The sequence below is a fragment of the Ictalurus furcatus genome, chromosome 6 (genome assembly GCF_023375685.1).
Source record: "Ictalurus furcatus strain D&B chromosome 6, Billie_1.0, whole genome shotgun sequence".
In the NCBI taxonomy this organism is placed as follows: Eukaryota; Metazoa; Chordata; class Actinopteri; order Siluriformes; family Ictaluridae; genus Ictalurus; species Ictalurus furcatus.
Window position 1 is genome coordinate 4,757,375 of NC_071260.1, and position 25,045 is coordinate 4,782,419.

The following is a 25,045-nucleotide window of genomic DNA, read 5'->3' on the forward strand; positions in this document are numbered from 1 at the left end:
CAGGTTGAGCCGAGTGAGAGCAGACAGATGTGGACATCCTGGGAAACTGTTATTGTAGCCAGGAAAAACAGAACGATAGGGATGAGAAGATCCGCTTATTAAAGTCGTGTGTGTTTTTGAATTCAATAGAACAGCATCTGTTTAAGTCCGATTTCTTTCTCCTGGAAAACAGCTGTCTGGCTGATTCTTACTAATTTATTAAGAGTGACACTGCCAGCATTTCTGAGCTAATTAATTCAGTGCTGTTCATTTTTTTTGCCAATATAAGTATACACATGTAGAATCTAATGCTCGCATTCAGTATACAACACGTAAACACTGTGGGTAATTAATATTAAATACCGTCCATGTGTAATAGAAGAACGATATAATGTGCACAGCATGCTGTATATCATAGGGGATCGGATATAAAGTGTACAGCATGATTTCTATGGTATGAGATCGGATATAAAGTGTACAGCATGATTTCTATAGTATGAGATCGGATATAAAGTGTACAGCATGATTTCTATGGTATGAGATCGGATATAAAGTGTACAGCATGATTTCTATGGTATGAGATCGGATATAAAGTGTACAGCATGATTTATATGGTATGAGATCGGATATAATGTGTGTGGCATAATTTATATGGTATGAGATCAAATAAAGTGTACGGTGTAATTTATATTATGCGAGATCAGATATAAAGTGCACGGCGTGATTTATATGGTATGAGATCGGATATAAAGTGTACGCCGTGATTTATATGGTATGAGATTGGATATAAAGTGTACGCCGTGATTTATATGGTATGAGATCGGATATAATATGTGTGTGGCATAATTTATATGGTATGAGATCAGATAAAGTGTATGGTGTAATTTATATTATGCGAGATCGGATATAAAGTGTACGGTGTAATTTATATTATGCGAGATCGGATATAAAGTGCACGGCGTGATTTATATGGTATGAGATCGGATATAAAGTGCACGGCGTGATTTATATGGTATGAGATCGGATATAAAGTGTACGCCGTGATTTATATGGTATGAGATCGGATATAATGTGTGTGGCATAATTTATATGGTATGAGATCAGATAAAGTGTATGGTGTAATTTATATTATGCGAGATCGGATATAAAGTGTACGGCGTAATTTATATTATGCGAGATCGGATATGAAGTGCACGGCGTGATTTATATGGTATGAGATCAGATATAAAGTGTACGCCGTGATTTATATGGTATGAGATCGGATATAAAGTGTACGCCGTGATTTATATGGTATGAGATCGGATATAAAGTGTACGCCGTGATTTATATGGTATGAGATCGGATATAAAGTGTACGCCGTGATTTATATGGTATGAGATCGGATATAAAGTGTACGCCGGGATTTATATGGTATGACATCGGATATAATGTGTGTGGCATAATTTATATGGTATGAGATCAGATAAAGTGTATGGTGTAATTTATATTATGCGAGATCGGATATAAAGTGTACGGCGTAATTTATATTATGCGAGATCGGATATAAAGTGCATGGCGTGATTTATACGGTATGAGATCGGATATAAAGTGTACGGCGTGATTGGTACCACGCGAGATCGGATATGAATTTGTATGGCGTTCACGCGAGATCGGATATGAATTTGTATGGCGTTCACGCGAGATCGGATATATAGAGATGGGATATGAAGTGTACGGCGTTCACGCGAGATCGGATATAAAGAGATGGGATATGAAGTGTACGGCGTTCACGCGAGATCGGATATAAAGAGATGGGATATGAAGTGTACGGCGTTCACGCGAGATCGGATATAAAGAGATGGGATATGAAGTGTACGGCGTTCACGCGAGATCGGATATATAGAGATGGGATGTGAAGTGTACGGCGTTCACGCGAGATCGGATATATAGAGATGGGATGTGAAGTGTACGGCGTTCGCGCGAGATCGGATATATAGAGATGGGATGTGAAGTGTACGGCGTTCGCGCGAGATCGGATATATAGAGATGGGATGTGAAGTGTACGGCGTTCGCGCGAGATCGGATATATAGAGATGGGATGTGAAGTGTACGGCGTTCGCGCGAGATCGGATATATAGAGATGGGATGTGAAGTGTACGGCGTTCGCGCGAGATCGGATATAAAGTGATGGGATGTGAAGTGTACGGCGTTCGCGCGAGATCGGATATATAGAGATGGGATGTGAAGTGTACGGCGTTCGCGCGAGATCGGATATATAGAGATGGGATGTGAAGTGTACGGCGTTCGCGCGAGATCGGATATATAGAGATGGGATGTGAAGTGTACGGCGTTCGCGCGAGATCGGATATAAAGTGATGGGATGTGAAGTGTACGGCGTTCGCGCGAGATCGGATATATAGAGATGGGATGTGAAGTGTACGGCGTTCGCGCGAGATCGGATATATAGAGATGGGATGTGAAGTGTACGGCGTTCGCGCGAGATCGGATATATAGAGATGGGATGTGAAGTGTACGGCGTTCGCGCGAGATCGGATATAAAGTGATGGGATGTGAAGTGTACGGCGTTCGCGCGAGATCGGATATAAAGTGATGGGATGTGAAGTGTACGGCGTTCGCGCGAGATCGGATATAAAGTGATGGGATGTGAAGTGTACGGCGTTCGCGCGAGATCGGATATAAAGTGATGGGATGTGAAGTGTACGGCGTTCACGCGAGATCGGATATAAAGTGATGGGATGTGAAGTGTACGGCGTTCACGCGAGATCGGATATATAGAGATGGGATATGAAGTGTACGGCGTTCACGCGAGATCGGATATAAAGTGATGGGATATGAAGTGTACGGCGTTCACGCGAGATCGGATATAAAGTGATGGGATATGAAGTGTACGGCGTTCACGCGAGATCGGATATAAAGTGATGGGATATGAAGTGTACGGCGTGATTTATATCACACGAGATGGGGCATGAAGTGTACAGTGTTTTATTTTTCTCCCATGATGCCACCCTCTATAATGCATTTAAATGCAGAAAATGACGCTCATGAATTTGTGAATGTGCAGATAAAGTGTGAAGGTTAATAACGGCTGTAGTTCAGTATTACAGCTTATTTAATCCTCCAGACTCGCGCGCTTCCCTTTCTGTCTCGTTTATCAGACTCAGAATAAGGACACACTGTAGATGATGTAAACCACGGCAACTTCATTAAAGAAACATTTAAAGCGTCTGTCATTGCTGGAATTGTGGATTTAAACACTTGCTTTGAAACAAGATCCGCGCGATACTGCTGAATACACACTCAGTTTCCTCATCACGCAAGGTTTCATATCCACGTTCCGTTAGATTTATTATTTCTACAGTAAAACACGGGCTCTCCTTTGTTTCGGCTCTTCCTCGCTGTCCTCTTTCGTAAACTCTGCTCACGTTTCGTGCGAGTACGAAGACTGACCAGTACGCGAGTGTCTGCGCTAGGCTTGCGCGATATCGGGTTTCCCCCAAAAATATCGCGATAATTGATTTAATCGTCCACAATGGTTAGCCGGAAAAAGAGAAGAGGAAAACGAGCAGTTTTACCACTTTAAGGAAAGTTTTAAAGCGCACCTGTTATGCCTCATTTTGTGTCTCATACAGCAGATGTACACGCATCCGAGGTCAAAAAACACGTTAACGTGCTCATAATTTAAGCTGCAGTTTCCCCCCAGTGTCACAGACGACTCGCTCTAAACTCCTCCTTTCAGAGAGCATACTCTGCTCTGATTGGTCAGATGTCCCAGTCTGTTGTGATTGGTTTACTGCTGTCAGCGTGTTTCGGAAAGGAAACGCCCACTACCATAACGAGTTTCAGCTCGGTCTGTCAGCGAGCAGCAGATGAAGACCAGAGGCGGGGCTTGTTGTTACGAACCTACGTAGGTTAGTACAGGAAGTGAAGTCTGGAATCACTAACGAATCGTTTCAGCTGTTCAGAATCGATTCCTTAGTTTGGGAGTCAATAACTCCGTTTGTCGTGCGCTTTGATTTTTGTAAACTTCGCAGACTTTTTTACATTCACAAACAGCTGCATATATAACACACTACATGAAAGGGAACATCTGAAAAACCATAGTAGGTGCACTTTAAGGAACGCACAGTTGTGCACGATTAGTCGTCTGATGTTCACATGGCCGACATTTGGACGCTCTTGACGCTGCTCAGTGTTGCGCACAAGACTTTCGGACGATCCGAGATTCACGTCTGGTGGTCTAATGTAATCCCTGATATTTCTAGAATCTGTGATGTCGATATCGTGGCAACGTAACATCATGTCGGAGCGATGATATCGTTCTTGGATGCTCTCGCAGATGTGTAAGTTCGGCCCTCGAGATGAGTCACACAACTAAAGAGTTGTGAGGCAGGAACATGTTGATGATTTGTGCGTCGACATTCGCATTGGCGTTTGTTCGTGTAAATCATCATCTGGCACATCTGGCACTTCAGCAGCAGAAAGTGCTTTATCTGGGAGGCTGTGTATCACTGCGGCAGGTGTTTACAATCAGGGTGAAAAATCCCCCACAAAGGCCACATGCAGAGATTTAGCTGTTCTTGCAGTTTTTCCCAACACTTGTGGGATGGGAGAGGTGTGTGTGGGTGTGTGGTGGGGGGGGGGGTTGGGGGGGTTGGGGGGGGCAATCATAGGAGAATGATATAAAAAGAGTGTTGTCACCAAAACCATGTATTGGATATGTGTGAGATTACAAGCAGCTCAGATCTGATTCGAAAGGAACGTCGTTTATTTATTTATTTATTTATTTTTTCCTCAGGAAAAAAACCCACCCTGCTAAAACATGTGCTCGCAGATCTGTGCCACTTCAACCCTGTACCGTGAACGTAGTCTGTGATTTACCGCTCATATCCGCCACGTGAGGCTTGGCGTGACCAATTCAAATTCAGGCCGCGTGCAGGAGGGCGAATGTAGCGTTATGCAAAACACGCAGCGGAACCCAATTGTGATTAAAGATAGATGGGAGAACGAGAGAGAGAGAGAGAGAGAGAGAGGGGGGGGGGGTAGTATTGATCCTGTTCTGCTGCCTTCAGATGAAAGTAAAAAACGATGAAAATTTGATTGTGTTTATGTTCAGTAGCCACGTTATCAGTTAATCATTTGTGATACGGCTGCTGTTCAGTCATCTGATGAATGTAAAAACAGCATTCTGTGTGTTTTAACGGGCGTCTGGAGGAAGTGTATGATTGTCCTACACTGTTTCGTCCTCTCTTTGTGTGTGTATGTAGAGTATCTCACAAAAGTGAGTACACCCCTCACGTTTTTGTAAATATTTGATGATATCTTTTCATGTGACAACACTGAAGAAATGACGCTTTGCTACAATGTAAAGTAGTGAGTGTACAGCTTGTGTAACAGTGTAAATTTACTGTCCCCTCAAAATAACTCAACACACAGCCATTAATGTCTAAACTGCTGGCCACAAAAGTGAGTACACCCCTAAGTGAAAATGTCCAAATTGGGCCCAAAGGGTCAATATTTTGTGTGGCCACCATTATTTTCCAGCAGTGCCTTAACCCTCTTGGGCATGGAGTTCACCAGAGCTTCACAGGTTGCCGCTGGAGTCCTCTTCCACTCCTCCATGATGACATCACGGAGCTGGTGGATGTTAGAGAGCTTGTGCTCCTCCACCTTCCGTTAGAGGATGCCCCACAGATGCTCAATAGGGTTTAGGTCTGGAGACATGCTTGGCCAGTCCATCACCTTCACCCTCAGCTTCTTTAGCAAGCCAGTGGTCGTCTTGGAGGTGTGTTTGGGGTCGTTATCATGCTGGAATACTGCCCTGCGGCCCAGTCTCCGAAGGGAGGGGATCATGCTCTGCTTCAGTATGTCACAGTACATGTTGGCATTCATGGTTCCCTCAATGAACTGTAGCTCCCCAGTGCCGGCAGCACTCGCAGCCCCAGACCATGACACTCCCACCACCATGCTTGACTGTAGAAGACTCACTTGTCTCTGTACTCCTCACCTGGTTGCCGCCACACACGCCTGACACCATCTGAACCAAATAAGTTTATCTTGGTCTCATCAGTCCACAGGACATGGTTCCAGTAATCCATGTCTTTAGTCTGCTTGTCTTCAGCAAACTGTTTGCGGGCTTTCTTGTGCATCGTCTTTAGAAGAGGCTTCCTTCTGGGACGACAGCCATGCAGACCAATTTGATGCAGTGTGCGGCGTATGGTCTGAGCACTGACAGGCTGACCCCCCACCCCTTCAACCTCTGCAGCAATGCTGCAGCACTCATACATCTATTTCCCAAACACAACCTCTGGATATGACGCTGAGTATGGCACGTTTATCGTTAGGATAATCAGCCTCTCCTTTGGGAACCTGACCAATATCTTAGCAGTTTGTTTCCGATCTGCGTCGTATCGTTATTATAGAAGGATTCGTGTAGGCTTTCGACGTGCAAGTGCAATTTCTCTTAATCGATTATTATATTCGTTTTTAAAACCACGATAAAGATCCAGGCGAAGAACGAATATCAGGGTATTCTGATTTGTGAACGTGTTCTACGGTATTTTAAACAAAATACAGTCCGTACAGGATTTCACGCAGGTTTATTGGTGATTGTCGCGGCCAAAAATGCTTGATATTTGCTGCGGCTTATTTTAAATTGATTTCTAAATTTTGCGATGCGACAAATTTGCGGAAATCTACTTGAATTTCACCGCGATGTTTGTTGGTAAACGAGAGCTTTTAGCTGTACTCATGTCTTTCGCACGTGAATCGAAGAGGGCTTCGGCTGAGCGCCGAAGAGGGCCTCGCCCCGAATCTGCGGCAAACCTGCGGCGATTTTTAAAACTGGCGCGATCCCCCAAATATTGCGAACTTTTCTCGATTCTGCGTTCGCAAAATCGCAAACTCCTGGAGGGACTGAAAAACCTAGTAAACATACTGAGACTGTCAACAACAGAGGCCACACCTCCTTCACAGAAACTGACAGACCAGAAGCCACACCTCCTTCACTTCTTAAAGTAATCCTTAGTGTAATGTTTACACGATTATTCACAATAACATGTCCTACTAAAACTAATCTTGTACACTGGGAAAGGTTTAAAAAAAAAACAACAAGCTTTTTTAAACTGTAACCGGTAGATAAAACCGGTGGCAGTTTGCAAGGACGCGGTGAAAAATCTGCCTTGCCTCGACTTTGTAGCTGCGTGTGTGTCTGAATTATAGCACGTGTGCATTTAATATGATCGGTGTGTTAATCTTATAATTGGAATAATAATAAATGTCGCTTTCAGTTTTACAAGGAGAACAGTTCTAGTCATTTAAAAAAAAAAAACTAGATCGACGGCATCCGCTCGTGTTCCCCGATTCTATCTATTCATTATCGATCTATTTGTTTAGAATGAAGGAGCCGTGCTAGCTGATAAAGTTAATGCGGGCGATAAGCTTTCCCAGCGTCTCTCCTGTGTTCTGTCTTAGACGTGTGATGTTCCCAAGCCGTCGACCCCCATCACATTACTAGGCACAGATAAGAAGCAGGAACACGGTGTGATGGCGTGGCTGTTTGGCCTGCTTTAAAGATAACCGCACACTGACACAGTGATAAATGGATCCAGTGCGTCTATTCCTGACACACACTCACACACACAGACGGACAGACAGGCTGCTCTGCTGAGCACCTTGACACACTCAAGACACTCTGTATGTGTCATGTATAAATAACGATCCCTTTCTTTGACAAAGCCTTTTCCGGAAACTCTCGGTCACTTCTGGAGACGTGTATTTGTGAAGGCTTTAGTGAAACACGATCCTTTTTCTATAGTTCCAGTTTTTTTCCTGACCGTATAAGCGCTGTGTGTGTGTGTGTGTGTGTGTGTGTGTGTGTGTGTGTGTGTGTGTGTTTTTAAAGCACTCGCGCATGTCTGTTTGTTCTGGGGTGAATATGTGGCTTGTAAAACACACATCAGCTCTCGCTTCACACTCGTTAAACTTGTTTATTAGTCATTTGCTGCGTAGTGCTTTTGATCACACGGTTATTCCGGGCATTAGTTCTCTAAATGACAATAGGCCATGCTGCGTCTCTGTTCATACACATCTCTTTAAATATCTATATACTTATTCCCTCATACTCCACTGTGTACCTCCAACATTATACACCTCCATAACCTCACTGTACGCCTCCATAACTCACTATACGCCTCCATAACCTCACTGTACGCCTCCATAACCTCACTGTACACCTCCATAACTCACTATATGCCTCCATAACCTCACTGTACGCCTCCATAACCTCACTGTACGCCTCCATAACCTCACTGTACGCCTCCATAACTCACTGTACGCCTCCATAACCTCACTGTACGCCTCCATAACCTCACTGTACGCCTCCATAACTCACTGTACGCCTCCATAACCTCACTGTACGCCTCCATAACCTCACTGTACGCCTCCATAACCTCACTGTACGCCTCCATAACTCACTATATGCCTCCATAACCTCACTGTACACCTCCATAACCTCACTGTACGCCTCCATAACCTCACTGTATGCCTCCATAACCTCACTGTACGCCTCCATAACCTCACTGTACACCTCCATAACTCACTATACGCCTCCATAACCTCACTGTACACCTCCATAACCTCACTGTACACCTCCATAACCTCACTGTACACCTCCATAACTCACTATACGCCTCCATAACCTCACTGTACGCCTCCATAACTCACTATACGCCTCCATAACCTCACTGTACGCCTCCATAACTCACTATACGCCTCCATAACCTCACTGTACACCTCCATAACTCACTATACGCCTCCATAACCTCACTGTACGCCTCCATAACTCACTATACGCCTCCATAACCTCACTGTACGCCTCCATAACTCACTATACGCCTCCATAACCTCACTGTACACCTCCATAACTCACTATACGCCTCCATAACCTCACTGTACGCCTCCATAACTCACTATACGCCTCCATAACCTCACTGTACACCTCCATAACTCACTATACGCCTCCATAACCTCACTGTACGCCTCCATAACTCACTATACGCCTCCATAACCTCACTGTACGCCTCTATAACCTCACTGTACGCCTCCATAACCTCACTGTACACCTCCATAACCTCACTGTACACCTCCATAACTCACTATACGCCTCCATAACCTCACTGTACACCTCCATAACTCACTATACGCCTCCATAACCTCACTGTACGCCTCCATAACTCACTATACGCCTCCATAACCTCACTGTACGCCTCCATAACCTCACTGTACACCTCCATAACCTCACTGTACACCTCCATAACTCATTGTACGCCTCCATAACCTCACTGTACGCCTCCATAACCTCACTGTACGCCTCTATAACCTCACTGTACGCCTCCATAACCTCACTGTACGCCTCCATAACCTCACTGTACGCCTCCATAACTCACTATACGCCTCCATAACCTCACTGTACACCTCCATAACCTCACTGTACACCTCCATAACCTCACTGTACGCCTCCATAACCTCACTGTACACCTCCATAACCTCACTGTACACCTCCATAACCTTTATCCATACCTCACTATACAAATATATATACACATAATATATTGTTGTCGATTGCATTGCTTTTGTAAGTTTTTAACCCTGTTTTTTCTGTGCTTTGAAAATCAAATGCCTCTAATTCCAATATATTCCCTTTATGACCCTGACACTGTGGATGTTTCTCCCTCTGCATTGAAGTAGTCTCAGAAGAGCTGTATAAATAAAGAAATGTCTAAATAAGTGCTTCAAGATAATTTAGCCCATTTGTGTAAATCAAAGCGCAAGCCTTTTGAAAAGATTCCTCCAGCAGCGTGTGAAAATAGCAGCAGTGTTTTTATGATGATATTTTTTATTCTTTTTAAATCTATCAGCTTTGCTCACCTGTCTGACACACATCCACTCAGGCTGAGGACTGCACTATTCTCACACACACACACACACACAAACATATATATATATATATATATATATATATATATATATATATATATGTATATGTATATATGGTGCCCTCCACTAATATTGGCACCCTTTTGATCTTTTGTTCAAAAACTTCACGAAAATACCCTGTTCTCATGGATATCAAACAATTGCAAGCACAACACAGGTTTATCCAAAAACAAAATATCTTTGTTAAATATAGGTGCACAACAATTATGGGCACCCCTGTGAATTCATATGAGAAAATATATTTGAAGTATATTCCCATTGATATTTACATTTTTTTAGTACACCTGGGTTAGGTTAGCAACATGAACTTGTTCAACCATGACTTCCTGTTACACAGGGGTATAAATATGAGGTAACACACAGGCCAAATTCGCTTAGTCTCCAAAACTACAAGTTGTTTGGAAGGATTTCAAGAAGCCTTTACTCTCTTCCAAAAACAAACTCGAGCGTCTTCAGGTTGCCAGACACTACTGGAACTTCACATGGGATCGGGTTCTATGGTCAGATGAAACCAAAATAGAGCTTTTTGGCAATAAACACCAGAGGTGGTTTTGGTGCACACAGAGAGGTAGCCATATGGAAAAGTACCTCATGCCCACGGTTAAATATGGAGGTGGATCTTTAATGTTTTGGGACTGTTTTTCTGACAGAGGTCCTGGACATTTTGTTAGGATACATGGCATCATGAACTCCATCAAATATCAACAGATATGAAATGAAAACCTGACTGCCTCTGCCAGAAAGATACAAATGGGCCGTGATTGGATCTTCCAGCAGGACAATGATCCAAAACATCATCAAAATCAACACAAAAATGGTTTACTGACCACAAAATCAAGGTCCTGCCATGACCATCCCAGTCCCCTGACCTGAACCCCATAGAAAACCTGTGGGGTGAACTGAGGAGAGTCCACCAGCGTGGACCTCGAAATGTGAAGGATCACGATCTCAGATCCCTCACCATGTATTCTCCAACCTCATCAGGCATTATAGGAGAAGACTCGGAGCTGTTATCTTGGAAAAGGGAGGTAGCACAAAGTATTGACTAAAAGGCTGCCAATAATTGTTGCACTATTTAACAAAGATATTTTTTTGGATAAACCTGTGTTTTGTTTGAAATTGTTTGATATCCCTGAGAGCAGAGTAGTGTTGTTTTTTTTTTAACAGAAGATTAAAAGGTTAAACAATAAAGACAATTTTTCACAGACCTCTTTGCTCATATTTACCAAGGGTGCCAAAATTAGTGGAGGACACTGTGTGTGTGTGTGTGTGTGAGAGAGAGAGAGAGAGAGAGAAGGAGGACAAAAGCGAGCCGAGACAGACTCTCATTACGTATCCTGAACAAAGAAGTGTGGGCGCTTAGGCCAGCTGCTGGTCTCTTCAGACACACACACAAAAGAAGAGCAGCTTGAAAACTGCCGGTCTAATGTGAATGTCCATTTTTACTGCTGACACTATCCTCGTCTCTCAAAAGCTCCTCTTACTGATTCTGTGTAAAAGCCAATTTCTAATAATTTCAACAGAATATTGTGTAGAAAATGGCAAAGATAGTAATTTAGCTTGTAATCCACTTTTTTTGCCGTTTCTGGCTTCTGTAGGGTTTTAAAACTTTCTCCTCTAGATTGTTGGTGGTACGTGATTCATAGTTCGCTGATTTATGCTTTGCTTGTAAATGGGCAAGTCAGATTTTATCTCGTAAGCCTGTCTCTGGCCAGCCTAACTCTTCCGTGAAATAGCTGGGAAGTGAGACAGGGTTGTGCTTATACTATATACCCATATATGTCCTTTTGCTTCTCTACTGTATTCTGGGTTCCTGCTATACCACTGCTGAACTTTTTCTGGTTGAACTCTAGGATCCAGCTTCCTCTTCAAACTGTGCAGTACTTTGGAAAGAGCTCATTGTATCTGTTACATCTCACTATCCATACAGGGTTTTTAGATTTGTCTCCCTACAGAAGAGGGCTTCTAATAAGTAGAACCTCTTTAGCAAGCTAGAACCATTACCTATCCAAAATAAACATTGAGAAACCCTGAAACAGGAGCATTGTCAGCATTTGGCAGCGGGACTGTCCTTGTATCCAGACACTGCCTGGTGTGGATGGTTCTGGGCATTTCATTTTGGGCAAACCACGTAAGATTATAGCCTCACTTATCATGTAAATCCCCCCGCTTACACCAAAGGACACACTCCAGCGTTTGCTCATTGGGCACTTTATAATATCTAAATGGTTCTGTTTTTGAAACATGTCTTGTTTAAAATATCAATTCCCTCCCGCTTACGACGAGATGATGATGATCATGATGATGAGACATCATACACACTATAACATCACTTTTAGAAACCGTATAAACCTTAGGCCTTTCGTCATAATGAACATTGCTTGACCAGTTTCCCCATCCCTGAGGGTTTACCATCACCCCCCAAGTCCTATGTCTGCCACTATGATAAGACTTTCCAGCTACATTAAATCAGGTTTCACCCCCTCAGATTGTGAGCTGTGATGTTCTCTCACCCTGCCCCTTGGTTTACTTCTCAGCCGACAGGCATGAGCTTGCATACAAAGTCCATCCATGTCTTACACTACAAGGAGGAGTGATGGTCCAGGAAATGCTTTTCTCTATTATTAATAAACTGTTACAGACTGCACACAGCCTCCCCTCTAGTTCCATCTGAGCTCTGCTCTAAATAATTCAACAGCCATTACTCAAGGGCTTTCAAGTGGGGGCAACCGTGCAAAGTGTTCGCCGTATTGTCAGGTGATCTCAAGTTTGTGTTCTGCCTGTGCCAATGGCCAGAACTCGAATGTAAGTTACTTTGGATTAAAACACATCAGCCAAATAAGTGAATGTAAATCCAAGAGAAAATAGTTGGCCAAAAATTTGCTGGGGTTTCCAGTCTGATCCGGTGTGGCTTTTCATTTCAGCCACGCTTGAAAATCAGGGGCCACAGTTGATTACACCAGTTGATCTTGGTCTTTAATTGACAAACACACGTGGCTCCTGCTCTGTCGAATGAAAACGTGCAGCCACCCTGGCCCTTTGTGAATTAGATTGGACATTCCTGCTCTGTCCCCTGTTAGTCAGTGTGACTTTAGCCAATCTTTCGTGTCTGGTTTGTTAGAGGGAACCCATCTAGTCAAATCTGTGGTTAGGCAGATCAAGGTATCCATGGCTGCAATTCAGTTAGCTTTTCAATGAGTGTTTTGAGAACATTATCACAAAGCAGTTTTACAGAAATCTGGATGTAAATATAGATACTTAATTTGCAAGGCAAGGAAAAACTCCCTTAGATGACATGAGTAAGGAACCTTGAGAGGAACTAAACTCAGAAGGGATCCCATCCTCTTCTGGGTGATACCAGATAATGTATTTATAAGTCATTACTCTTCCACCTCTGTATATGTCACTATTACAGAAGATTACAGAATGATTACAGAAGACATTTTCAGCTTCAGTCTCCAGTAAATATTTTCACCGAAGAACGGGTGAGAGCTGGGCTGTTTTTTTTTGCACGTGCGATCTTTAAGGTGGGATGATCCACAGGACTCTTAAGGGTTTCTGTTGTGGGTTCATCCCCAGCAGCAGTGAGTGATTCCCAAGTGAAAGAATCTCCAAGCAGTAATAGAGCATCAGGACGGGCCAGGAAGTGCCAGGTTCTACCTGCCATCAGGATCCAATGCCTGGTCTTCTGGCCAAGCATGTCTTTGTCCTCTACCCTTAGATTATAACTTGGATCATTATTGCTTCTCCAAGTTCTGTTATTGTTTCCTCCAACTTGAATTTGACCACAATCACCACATTTCTCAAAAAGCCAAGGCCCTGTGGACCTCAAAAATGACAGTCCCATTTTTAACCTTCCCCTCCTTGGTAAATTGCTGAAGTTTGTGGCCGCATTGCTTCCAATAACCTAAAGGAAGAGCTGCAGTCTGGGTTTAAGGCAAACCGCAGTAATGAAACCTTTCAAGTTAGGAAGATAAATTACTTGTTGGTTGTGGCAGACTGAGGCTGACCATACTTGTTCTTCTGAGTATTTTTATTTTTATTTTGTTGTTGTTGTTGTTGCTTTTGACACAGTATGCCATGACACACAGCTGCATCAACTTGAAAAATGGACTGGTCTCACTGTTGCTGTAGTATTTTTGTAATATTTTGGTTCAGATCACATATCTTAGACAATTTGACTCTATTGCTAGGTTTATCCTGCCTCTACCAAGGTGTCCCACAAGGCTCAATCCTTAGCCCACTGAGAATCATTATAGACATGCTTGGTAATATTACCCGACAGCAAAATCTACACTAATGATACACAAATTTATGTACTCTTTGAACCGCCACGCACTTTCTTCCTCCTCTAATTGCTTGCCTGGGCGATTTAAAGACTTGGATGGCTGTTATTTTCTCAAGACCCAGCAATGATGAATCCGAGTCCATACTAGCTACATCCAAAGCCATCTAAAAAAAAAATACACCATACATTTGACTATCCCTGATCTTTTTGACATCGTCTTTGCCATAGACAAAGAAGTTCTTGCATCTTAAGGCCAGAGTGCATCCTCCCTTTACCACTCTCTAGCTGAACCCCCCCCCCCATAGCAATACTGGATTCCTTTTCAAAAACGCAGCTGCTATCGCTTTTAACCCACACCACACATTGAAAACATTTAAGGGAACAATCTAGCACGAGCAGCTTGCATATTCGTCTTTATAATTAACACGTGCTACCCAGCGGCATCCAAGATTTATTTCATAATGAAATTCCGATTAGAATTTTTTGGGTTAAACTTCATTTATTAAGGTTTGTCAGTCAAGTTTTTAAATGATGTATGGTTTCCTGCATTACCCACAATGCAGCCCTTTAGTCTGTCCTGCTCTGTAGACTCTGTAGGCTGTAACAGATCAGCTTCACAGCATTCATGCTAATACCACCACCAGCGCCATCATGCCCTTCATCTCGTACATCGCTAGCTAGTCGAGCCTCAGCCGAAACCTGTAACTGCGTCTCCTTCCTGATCTTCGAGCCCGACATTTGCACCAACTTGTACTACTGCGTTGGATTTCTCATCGATACGATTTTAAACATCGCCAGAAACTGAGCTTGTCTTAAGGCGCTAACGATGAAACCTGACCTTGTATCCGAGATCTCTGAAATCCTGTCTGCTTTTCGACTCCATTGTGACGTGAGCGCGTTAGACAGCCGCTAACTTTTCATACGGTTAATGAAAATACAGCAGCAACCAACAAGTTATCACCAGAATCACTGGGCACATCAGAAATATTTCAGTATAAACATATTTAAGGTGTTTTCAGTAACGTCTTAGCGTTCTCCTTTAACTCCTTATCTTAAACACTTAAACAATTAAGCACAGTTTAGAGAGCTAATCTAGGATTTGTCGATCTGGGCTTTATTTTAAATCGGGTCGTGTATTTTAACACAGATTAACGAATGCGGATTTCATAAACGTGGAAATATACGAATTCTCCAGAGTGACTAAACAGCAACAGTGCAACCCTTTCACTTCCACTCGAGTGACTACAAAGGGCTCGTGAACTTTAAACTTTCACTTAAAAAAAAAAAAAAAAAAAAATTCACCTGCCGTTGTTAACCGCTCATTCGCGTAACCGATACAGTCTGATAAAATGAAAAAAATTAAATAAAAATATGTCAAAAATCTGAGTTTAATGTGATGGAGCTACAAGATTAGAGTTAATCCAGGTTTATTGTGAAATTAAATCCAGGATTAACGTGGTTTAAATGTAAGCCTGCTTATTTTCAAACCAGGTTTAAAGTTTGGTGCAACAGAATTAGTAGATAAACCTTGATTTAATCTAGATTTAAGCTTAATCCTTATTGGTGTAACCCCACCCTTACTGTATACCGCCTCTGTGAATACATTATACACCTCTTCTAGTCTCAAACGCCTTAAATGAATTCCGGATTGTGAACTAGTCTGATTTCACGGCTTTCTCTGCAGTCAGTAGTGGTGGTGGTGTTTTTATTTATTTGTTTATTTTTATTTTATTTCATTTTATTATTTTAAATCAAAGACCTTTCATAATTCCAAAATTAATTTATTCCTCAACGAAGTCATTTTGCAGAAATTGCGAAAAATTCCTGTTTATAGGTGTTTTTTTTTTTTCTGTTGTTGTTGTTTTCATCTATTATTCTCCGCTGTCTAGACGCTTCGATAGCTGTTCGATGAGGAGATTTATTGCAGGCACGATGTGTAAAGGTTCTGATCGGAGATATTCGGGCGGCTTTTGCTTTGCTTTCTAACAGCTGTTAGACTCCTCTAATATTTTAGCAAAGAAAAGAAAAAGGAACCCAAAGGCTCAGAATAATGATTTTTGATCCCTTTTATTTGCGCGCGCGCGTGTGTGTGTGTGTGCGCGCGCGTGTTTTCTAAAGAAGTTGTCACACGACGGCGCATTTATGAGTCACTGCTGAGATTTTTCTAGAAAAACCGTTAGTGCTACTCGGCGTATGCGATATCGATTGCAGCATCCGCGTAAAGCTGCCAGGTTGTGTTCTGCATCTAACCTGGGGTTCAGTCATGTACGCTGAGCAAATTTCTAGATCTTTATCATTAACGCACCGTAGATTTTATTATTATTATTTAAAAAAAAAAATACAGTCAGAAGGATGGATTTAGGGGCTTATTTTTCCCTCGTTCTACTTCTGTGGTGTAAAACGAGTAGACATCAGAATGTCTGGCGCTTTAACATCGGTGTCAGTGATGGTCTTAACTTTTAGGACCTAACCCAAGGCGGCGTACGGGTGCTGAAAAGTGAAATCTAAGCTACAAAGCTGAGCAGTCGAGGGTTAAAGGGCTCGTTTAAAGCCCAGCGGTGGCTTTGTGTCCGTTTAGGGATTTGAGCTCGTAACCTTCTGGGGAACCTGCTGAGCTATTTCTGACAACATGATGATAAGTAGAATGGTTTCGACACACTACAATGTGATAGCGAAGGTACTTACGCGCACACACACATACACACACACACACACGCACACGCATTTTCTATCAATTATGTATGATAATATAGGTTTGCACTTCTTATTGCACCCTTGTGTAGGTACATCTACACACACACACACACAGAGCGCTGGAGATTAGCTGGTAAAAACACTTCTGACAGCTGGTATCATTCCTGTGAACTCGCTCTGACATTTCCTCTGGGCTGCAGAAAACTGAACAGTGACTCGGTGTGAGCCGATGCGGGTATTTGTAAGAGACGTTTTATTAAATGTTAAGTGCATCATTTCTGCCAGTTTCAGAGAGATTTCCTCCATGTGGAGGGCGTTGGGTGGTATTTCCAGTACGTAGAGGAGATGCGTACTGTTTCTCGGCTGTCGTTTTCGTTTTAAAGAGTCGTGTCCTGTATGGCGGTGTAGTGCAGCGCCGTAGCTTCAGGTTTAAGCTTGTGTGCAAGTTACCGGACGGTTCTGAGTTCAAATCTCACGATTAGCCAGTGTTGTTCTTTTGACCTTCAGCTCTTTGACGGTTCGCTTTGCTTCATTCGTAACGTGTTTTTTTTTTTTTTTTTTTTTCCCCGTACTTGCCAAAAGACGTGCACGTGCACAAATCCCGCCGTCTTTAATTAGCATGTTAATGATTTGCAATTTAATAACTCGGTTTTTAATGCGTAAAACCACCTGCGTCATACCCTTGTGTCCCCAAAGCAGCTCTGGCCCGTCGAGGTATGGACTCTACAAGACCTCTGAAGCTGTGCTGTGGTATCTGGTGCCAAGACGTCAGCAGCAGATCCTTTAAGCCCTGAAAGTTGTGAGGTCGGGCCTCCGTGGATTGTATGGACTTGTTTGTCCAGGACGTCCCACAGACGTTAGATCGGATTGAGATCTGGGGAATTTGGAGGCCGAGTCAACACCTTGAACTCTTTGTCACGTTCCTCAAACCGTTCCTGAACATTTTTTGCAGTGAGGCAGGGAGCGTTATCCTGCTGAGAGAGACCACTGTCGTTAGGGAATACCCTTGCCATGAAGGAGCGTACCTGGTCTGAGACGGTGTTTAGGTAGGTGGTACGTATTGGCAGACATGACACTGTCGTTGGTTCACTGGTTGTCCTTCCTTGGACCACTTTTGGTAGGTACTAACCACTGTGTTATGGAAGGTGGCGGATAGTAGACCACGTCACATGACACCGTTGTTGATTATTTTCCCATAGCAGCACACGCTGAGGAGGTTTTGTTCCTTACCGAGTCCAGCATTGTGCTGTTCAGTTACAGGCATGTGTGTGTGTGTGTGTGTGTGTGTGTGTGTTGTGATTTATTCATCTGTCTAATAATAGGAATATGTGACATGTTTAACCTTGTTAGTATATTTAGTTGCTCCTTTTGTTTTCGGAAAGTTCTTTTTCCACAAAAACAAAGTACTGGAACTTTTGGAGAAGGATATTTTTGGGGGGGGGGGGGGGGGGGGGTAGGGGTTAGAGCTGGGTGTAGGTGTAGCAGTGTTCAGCTACAGAAATACACAAGTCAATGGAAACACACACGGATAAAATTACAAAAGTAAGCGCGCGTGCGCACGTGTGTGTGTGTGTGTTTGTGTTTCACAGGGTCATATTTCCTGCCAATTGCCATTCACAAGTTCTCTCTTCCTTTCCCTGCACCTCTCACTCTCTCTCTCTCTCTCTCTCTCTCTGTATATACATCCACCTCTAACACTTTTTTGTCCTTTATCTCTCTGCTTCTTCCTTTCTCTTTTTCTCTCTCTCTAGTTTTGTCATTGTTTCCATCTCTCTCAGCTTCTCTCTCTCTCTCTCTCTCTCTCTCTCTCTCTCTCTCTCTCTCTCTCTCTCTCTGCTTCTTCTGTTCTCATTTGCTACTTTGCACTCTCTCTCTCTCTCTCTCTCTCTCTCTCTCTCTCTCTCTTTTTACTTTGGTCTCGCATTCTCTCTCTCTCTATTTTGTCTCTCTGTCCATCTCTGTCCTCCTCCTTGCTTTCTCTGCTTCTGTCTCTCCACCTCTCTTTCCCTCTCTGTCTCTCTCTGAAATAATTCATCAGTTAGTCTGTTAGGCTCAGCAGTTTCAGAGGAGGTCATATGGGGGTGTGTGTGTGTGTGTGTGTGTGTGTGTGTACCTCGTTAAGCATGCTCATCACTGTGTCTCTGCTCTTTCATGCCTGTGAAACACTTGGCGCTGCTCCGTCATCACACACCGTAAACACTGAAGTGTTGAAAAGCAGTTTAAGCATCGCATGTCGTCAGAAAGAGCGCTTTCTCACAAGTCTCGTCTCGCACGTACACAGTAATTACATCCTAAAGCTGGGTTTCAGTCCACAACCGACACGACCGTACTAACTCTGCTTCATTTTCTCTATAGTCTCTATAGTAACCGCTCACTCGGGGACTCGCACGCCGGACGCGCCACAGTTCGTCGGTTACGTCGCGTTTCTGGAAGGAGTCTCCAGTGTCAGCGCTTTGTAACAGTCACCGACTTGTCTCCATACATAGGGGAAATTTATTAACACTCTTTGAGCGAAACGTTTCTCATTCGCGTTACACGACACGCACTCTTTCTCTTCAGATAGCCTTTAAGAAGAACAGACGAGCGTATCGAAATCATTCTCATGCCTGGATCGGGAAGCTCGGCGCAGGGTTGCGACGGACGTGCGCTAAGGGATCGATTTCCCGTCAAAAGTATTGCGGTCACGGATCGGAAAAATAATACGCGTGACTCATTTAAAACCGCGTGCAAAATTACATTGCGCAATATCGTTTCTATCCCGGTGTTTTGTCGTGCTCCTTTCTGTTCATGTTTTCTTTTTTCTGAGCGCTTGTGCTGTCTTTCCCTTCACGCTTGTTTCCACGTTCTCCGCTTGCTTTTCCAAAAGCCGCAGTTCGAGTTTGATGTAAGTGAGGGCGGGCTTTAGCGTCACCGTCGGTCCGCTACGGCTCCTCCTCTAGCCCATCGATCGAAGAGGGGAGGTGACGTCACTCCACTGCGACTACTGCATCGAAATCAGCATCAAGGGGGTCAGTCGATCCCACCAGGTGTGTTAACACGGCTTCATCGTGAGTAGGAGAGACGACTCGGTGTGCGTTTCCAAAGAAACGGCGATAACATAGAGGAGGTTTTGCAAATAAAGTTACATTTTGCTTTAAAAAAAAAAAAAAAAAAGCGTTAATTTCCCGTTTGTATGGAGACTTTTGTGTCCTAACTGGATAAAAAGTCCGACGAGTCACTTTTTTTTTTTTAATAAATCTTAAAAAAATAAATAAATAAAAAAAACCTGTTAGTTGTTGGGAAATCGCTGTAGTTTAAGAGGACGTGCTGTCAGAAGAAACTCCGGGGTGGTAACAGTAACGCCGCTTTGAGTTGGACGACGCCCCGCCACGCCATGCTCGATTATTTTCCTTTAACCGCATGCCTCAGGAGTGTTTTATTCCTATTTTTCGGTGATTGTCGCGGTCCAAAATGCTCGATTTTGCTGCGTTTTTCTGAGGGAAACCACTCGAACTTGGCGAGGTTGCAGTTTCACAGTGATGTTTGTTGGTAAACCAGACCTTTTTAAGCTTGACGCGAGTCGAAGAGGGGGTTTTGAGCGAACGCGTGTCGCGACGACGGAAGCAGCGTCAAGTGCGCCGAGACGGAAGACGTCACACGACGCGACTCGGCCCAAATCCGTGGTAATTTTCGGAAAAAATAACGAGCTCCGCCGAAGTTTGCTCGATTTTGTGTTCGTTGCTGCGATCGTCCTGGAGGGACTGTCTGACTCTTTAGAACTACGATTGCAGTTGACGATTGGTGTTAAAAGGAAAGTAAATCAAATCGCAGACTCAACTCTACTGTGGGATGGCCTAGTGATGATGATGATGATGATGATGATGATGATGATGATGGCAGCTTATTTTATCTGTTTGTCAGCTTGAATTTGCTATACACCATCATTATACAAATATGGTTACTGCTTGCACTATCTGCAGAGTGTGTACGTGCGTGAATGTCAGAGCAGTGTGTGTGTGTGTGTGTGTGTGTGTGTGTGTGTGTGTGTGTGTGTGTGTGTGTGTAAATACAGACTGAGGCGGTATTGACTTACACGGATTACAATCTCCCTTGTAGCTCCGTCTTTGCCGAGTGTTTTTCCTGTCAGTGTTTGTGTATATATATACCTACATACATATATATATATATATATATATATATATATATATATATATATATATATATATATATGTATATGTGTGTGTGTGTGTGTGTGTGTATATATACATTTTCTTCTACTTCAACCTAGAAATCTTGAATATTACGTATTTTCAATGTGGCCTCGGACTTTTGGACCCCACTGCATACGGCGTGTAAGTCGCTAACTGGGTCCTGTTCATTTATCCGAGTCGCTCTCTTGCATCTGAATCTGAAATGCGGTTCTGATTGTGATTGTGTGTGTGTGTGTGTGTGTGTGTGGTGCACTTCATAGGGCTGTAACACTTTTACAGGTCTCGTACCCTACGTAGTGAGCATATATAATGAATGAGAAAGGCGTGTCGAAGACTTCAAAAAAAAATAAACAATTCCAAGGCAAATTTTTACGTGTCTCGAGTAAGAGATTTAAATGAACGAGCGCTAAATATCCGTAACGGGAAAACATTACCGTGGGTAACGAAACGTTAAAAATGAATACGGACGTTTCGGATACTCGCCGCGTGAGAACAAAGCGACACCTCCGTTTTGTGACTCGGCTCATTAATATATTTCGAAGCGTGTGAATACGTTTGGTTTTGGGGAAATTGCGAATAATGCTTTATGCGAGGCCAGTAATGTCCATATTAGTGGCATTTCGGTTTATTATTCCTCATCCGCACTCAGGTTAATGATGACGGATCATCCTGCACATCAGCTGTTATTGATCACGGCGCACAACGTTCACTTCACCATGCGCCGAGATCGTATAACACACACACACACACACGTGCTGTAAATCGCTCTGATGTGCAGCATCTCTGTGTAAATGAACAATACACAAATACATCATGTTGATTATTTTGTCATCACAAGGATTAAAAATTGAGCGATCGTGTAAGTGAAGAGTGTAGATACACACGCTCTGTCCTCTCATCTCGTCTGTCTGTATCTCCGTCTCTGAACAGATGTGTCAGCCCCCTCCCCCCCCCTCCCCACACACACACACACACACACAAAAACTCCCCACCCACTTGTGTGTTAATAAAACTAGCCTGAATGTGACATTTCCAGAGAGCATGTTAAAGTTCAATCAACGTCATAATTACAGAGCGACTGCACCTTTATTCTGCCTGTCAGATCAATAACAGTGTAGAGCAGAGATGGGGTGTGTGTGTGTGTGTGTGTGTGTGTGTGTGTGTGTGTGTGTGTGTGTGGTGAGAGTGAGAGACAGACAGACAGAGCCATTGGTTTCAGTCAGAGAGAAAGCGGAGGTGGTATTGGAGTGTGTAACATCGCACCGTGCTGTATTCAGCAGCAGATCAAATGACCGTGTCATTTATTCACAGTGCCCGCTGCGTGTGTCTCGACCAGAAGGTCAACACTTCTGAAGAATGCGATGAACAAGTTTTTATAGGGAACCGAAGTAATTTGATCACCTTATTACAGAGAGCCCGAGAACGTTTAGTCGTTTTATTTCACACTGTCCGCATTTTATTATCGCTTTAACATTTCTATGAGATTCATACACTTTTCTGAACCTGGAGCTTGGTTAAACAAATGTCAGATTATTCAAATCATTCAGAATTAATTAGGAGACGTCTACGTATGGACACAGGTTTTCCATCGACAAAAATATGTAGATATGGGATTAGGAGACAAAGATCTTAATCTCTTAGATTAGGAAAGACAAAGAGATACTGTCTGGGATTACGATTGACAAATATATACTGTCTGAGATTGAGACAGGCATAAGGAAGATACTGTCTGAAATTAAGACATGCATAAAGAGATAATGTCTGAGATTAAGAGGGACAAAGAGATACACGTCTGAGATTAAGAGAGACATAAAGAGATACTGTCTGAGATTAAGAGAGACAAATAGATACTGTCTGAAATTAAGAGAGACCAAGAGATACTGTCTGAGATTAAGAAAGACAAATGGATACGGTCTGAAATTAAGAGAGAGATGGAGATACTGTCTGAAATTAAGAGACATAAAGAGATGCTGCCTGACATTAAGAGAGACATAAATAGAAACTGTCTGAATTAAGAGAGACAGAGATGCTGTCTGAGATTAAGATACATAAATAGATACGGTCTGAAATTAAGAGAGACATAAAGAGGTGCTGTCTGGGATTAAGAGAGACATAAAGAGATGCTGTCTGAGATTAAGAGAGACATAAAGAGATGCTGTCTGAGATTAAGAGAGACATAAATAGAAACTGTGAATTAAGAGAGACAGAGATGCTGTCTGAGATTAAGATACATAAATAGATACGGTCTGAAATTAAGAGAGACATAAAGAGGTGCTGTCTGGGATTAAGAGAGACATAAAGAGATGCTGTCTGAGATTAAGAGAGACATAAAGAGGTGCTGTCTGGGATTAAGAGAGACATAAAGAGATGCTGTCTGAGATTAAGAGAGACATAAAGAGGTGCTGTCTGGGATTAAGAGAGACATAAAGAGATGCTGTCTGAGATTAAGAGAGACATAAAGAGGTGCTGTCTGGGATTAAGAGAGACATAAAGAGATGCTGTCTGAGATTAAGATACATAAATAGATACGGTCTGAAATTAAGAGAGACATAAAGAGGTGCTGTCTGAGATTAAGAGAGACATAAAGAGGTGCTGCCTGGGATTAAGAGAGACATAAAGAGGTGCTGTCTGGGATTAAGAGAGACATAAAGGGATGCTGTCTGAGATTAAGATACATAAATAGATACGGTCTGAAATTAAGAGAGACATAAAGAGATGCTGTCTGGGATTAAGAGAGACATAAAGAGATGCTGTCTGAGATTAAGAGAGACATAAAGAGATGCTGTCTGAGATTAAGAGAGACATAAAGAGATGCTGTCTGGGATTAAGAGAGACATAAAGAGATGCTGTCTGGGATTAAGAGAGACATAAAGAGATGCTGTCTGGGATTAAGAGAGACATAAAGAGATGCTGTCTGAGATTAAGAGAGACATAAAGAGATGCTGTCTGGGATTAAGAGAGACATAAAGAGATGCTGTCTGGGATTAAGAGAGACATAAAGAGATGCTGTCTGGGATTAAGAGAGACATAAAGAGATGCTGTCTGGGATTAAGAGAGACATAAAGAGATGCTGTCTGGGATTAAGAGAGACATAAAGAGATGCTGTCTGAGATTAAGAGAGACATAAAGAGATGCTGTCTGGGATTAAGAGAGACATAAAGAGATGCTGTCTGAAATTAAGATACATAAATAGATGCTGTCTGGGATTAAGAGAGACAGAGATGCTGTCTGAAATTAAGAGAGACATAAATAGATACTGTATAAGGTTTAGAGAAATCGAAAGAGATGCTTCTGAGATTCAGAGAGACTAAGAGATATGTCTTAGATTGAAAGAGACAAACTGTTTTATATTGTGAGGACATAAAGCGGTCTTGACTGAGATTAAGAGAGACATAAAGAGATAGAAAGACCTAAAGCGACTGAAATTGTAATCAAGGAATTGAGAGAGAGATATTATTACAGAATAAAAATGTTATTGCCGACATCAACCCAATAGGCCTAAAAGGGAGACAGTTTGAGATTGAGACAGTCATAAGGAGATACCGGGGGAGCGAGAGACATAAAGAGAAACTGGCTGAGCGAGCGCGTGAAGGAGGTGTATAGAGTGTGTCTCCAGAGGGATTTAGTTGAGTCTGCCTTGTGTAACACTTAGGATTTAGTTACTGAGACTCCCAAGGTGACCGCCAGCAAAATTTCTTTCTCTCTAACTCTCTCTCTTTCTCGCTCTGTCTCTCTCTCTCTCGCTCTCTCGCTCTTTTGATCACTGTGGATTTTTAAAGTTTCCTTCTGAGTAGGGTATTCAGCAGGGTCTGATTACCTTGGGGAAAGTGCCCTAATAATTGGCCTTCAGGTTGCATTAAAGGCAGACGTGTGTCTGGAGGCGCTCCAGCCCCTCTCTGTG

At 42.8% G+C, this 25,045-nt stretch overlaps 1 protein-coding gene across 2 annotated transcripts in view; it reads left to right on the plus strand.

Annotated features, from left to right (window-relative positions):
• The window catches only part of ube2e3 (ubiquitin-conjugating enzyme E2E 3 (UBC4/5 homolog, yeast)), a 67,990-nt gene that overhangs the window by 13,222 nt on the left and 29,723 nt on the right, over window positions 1–25,045 (plus strand). The window lies entirely within an intron of this gene.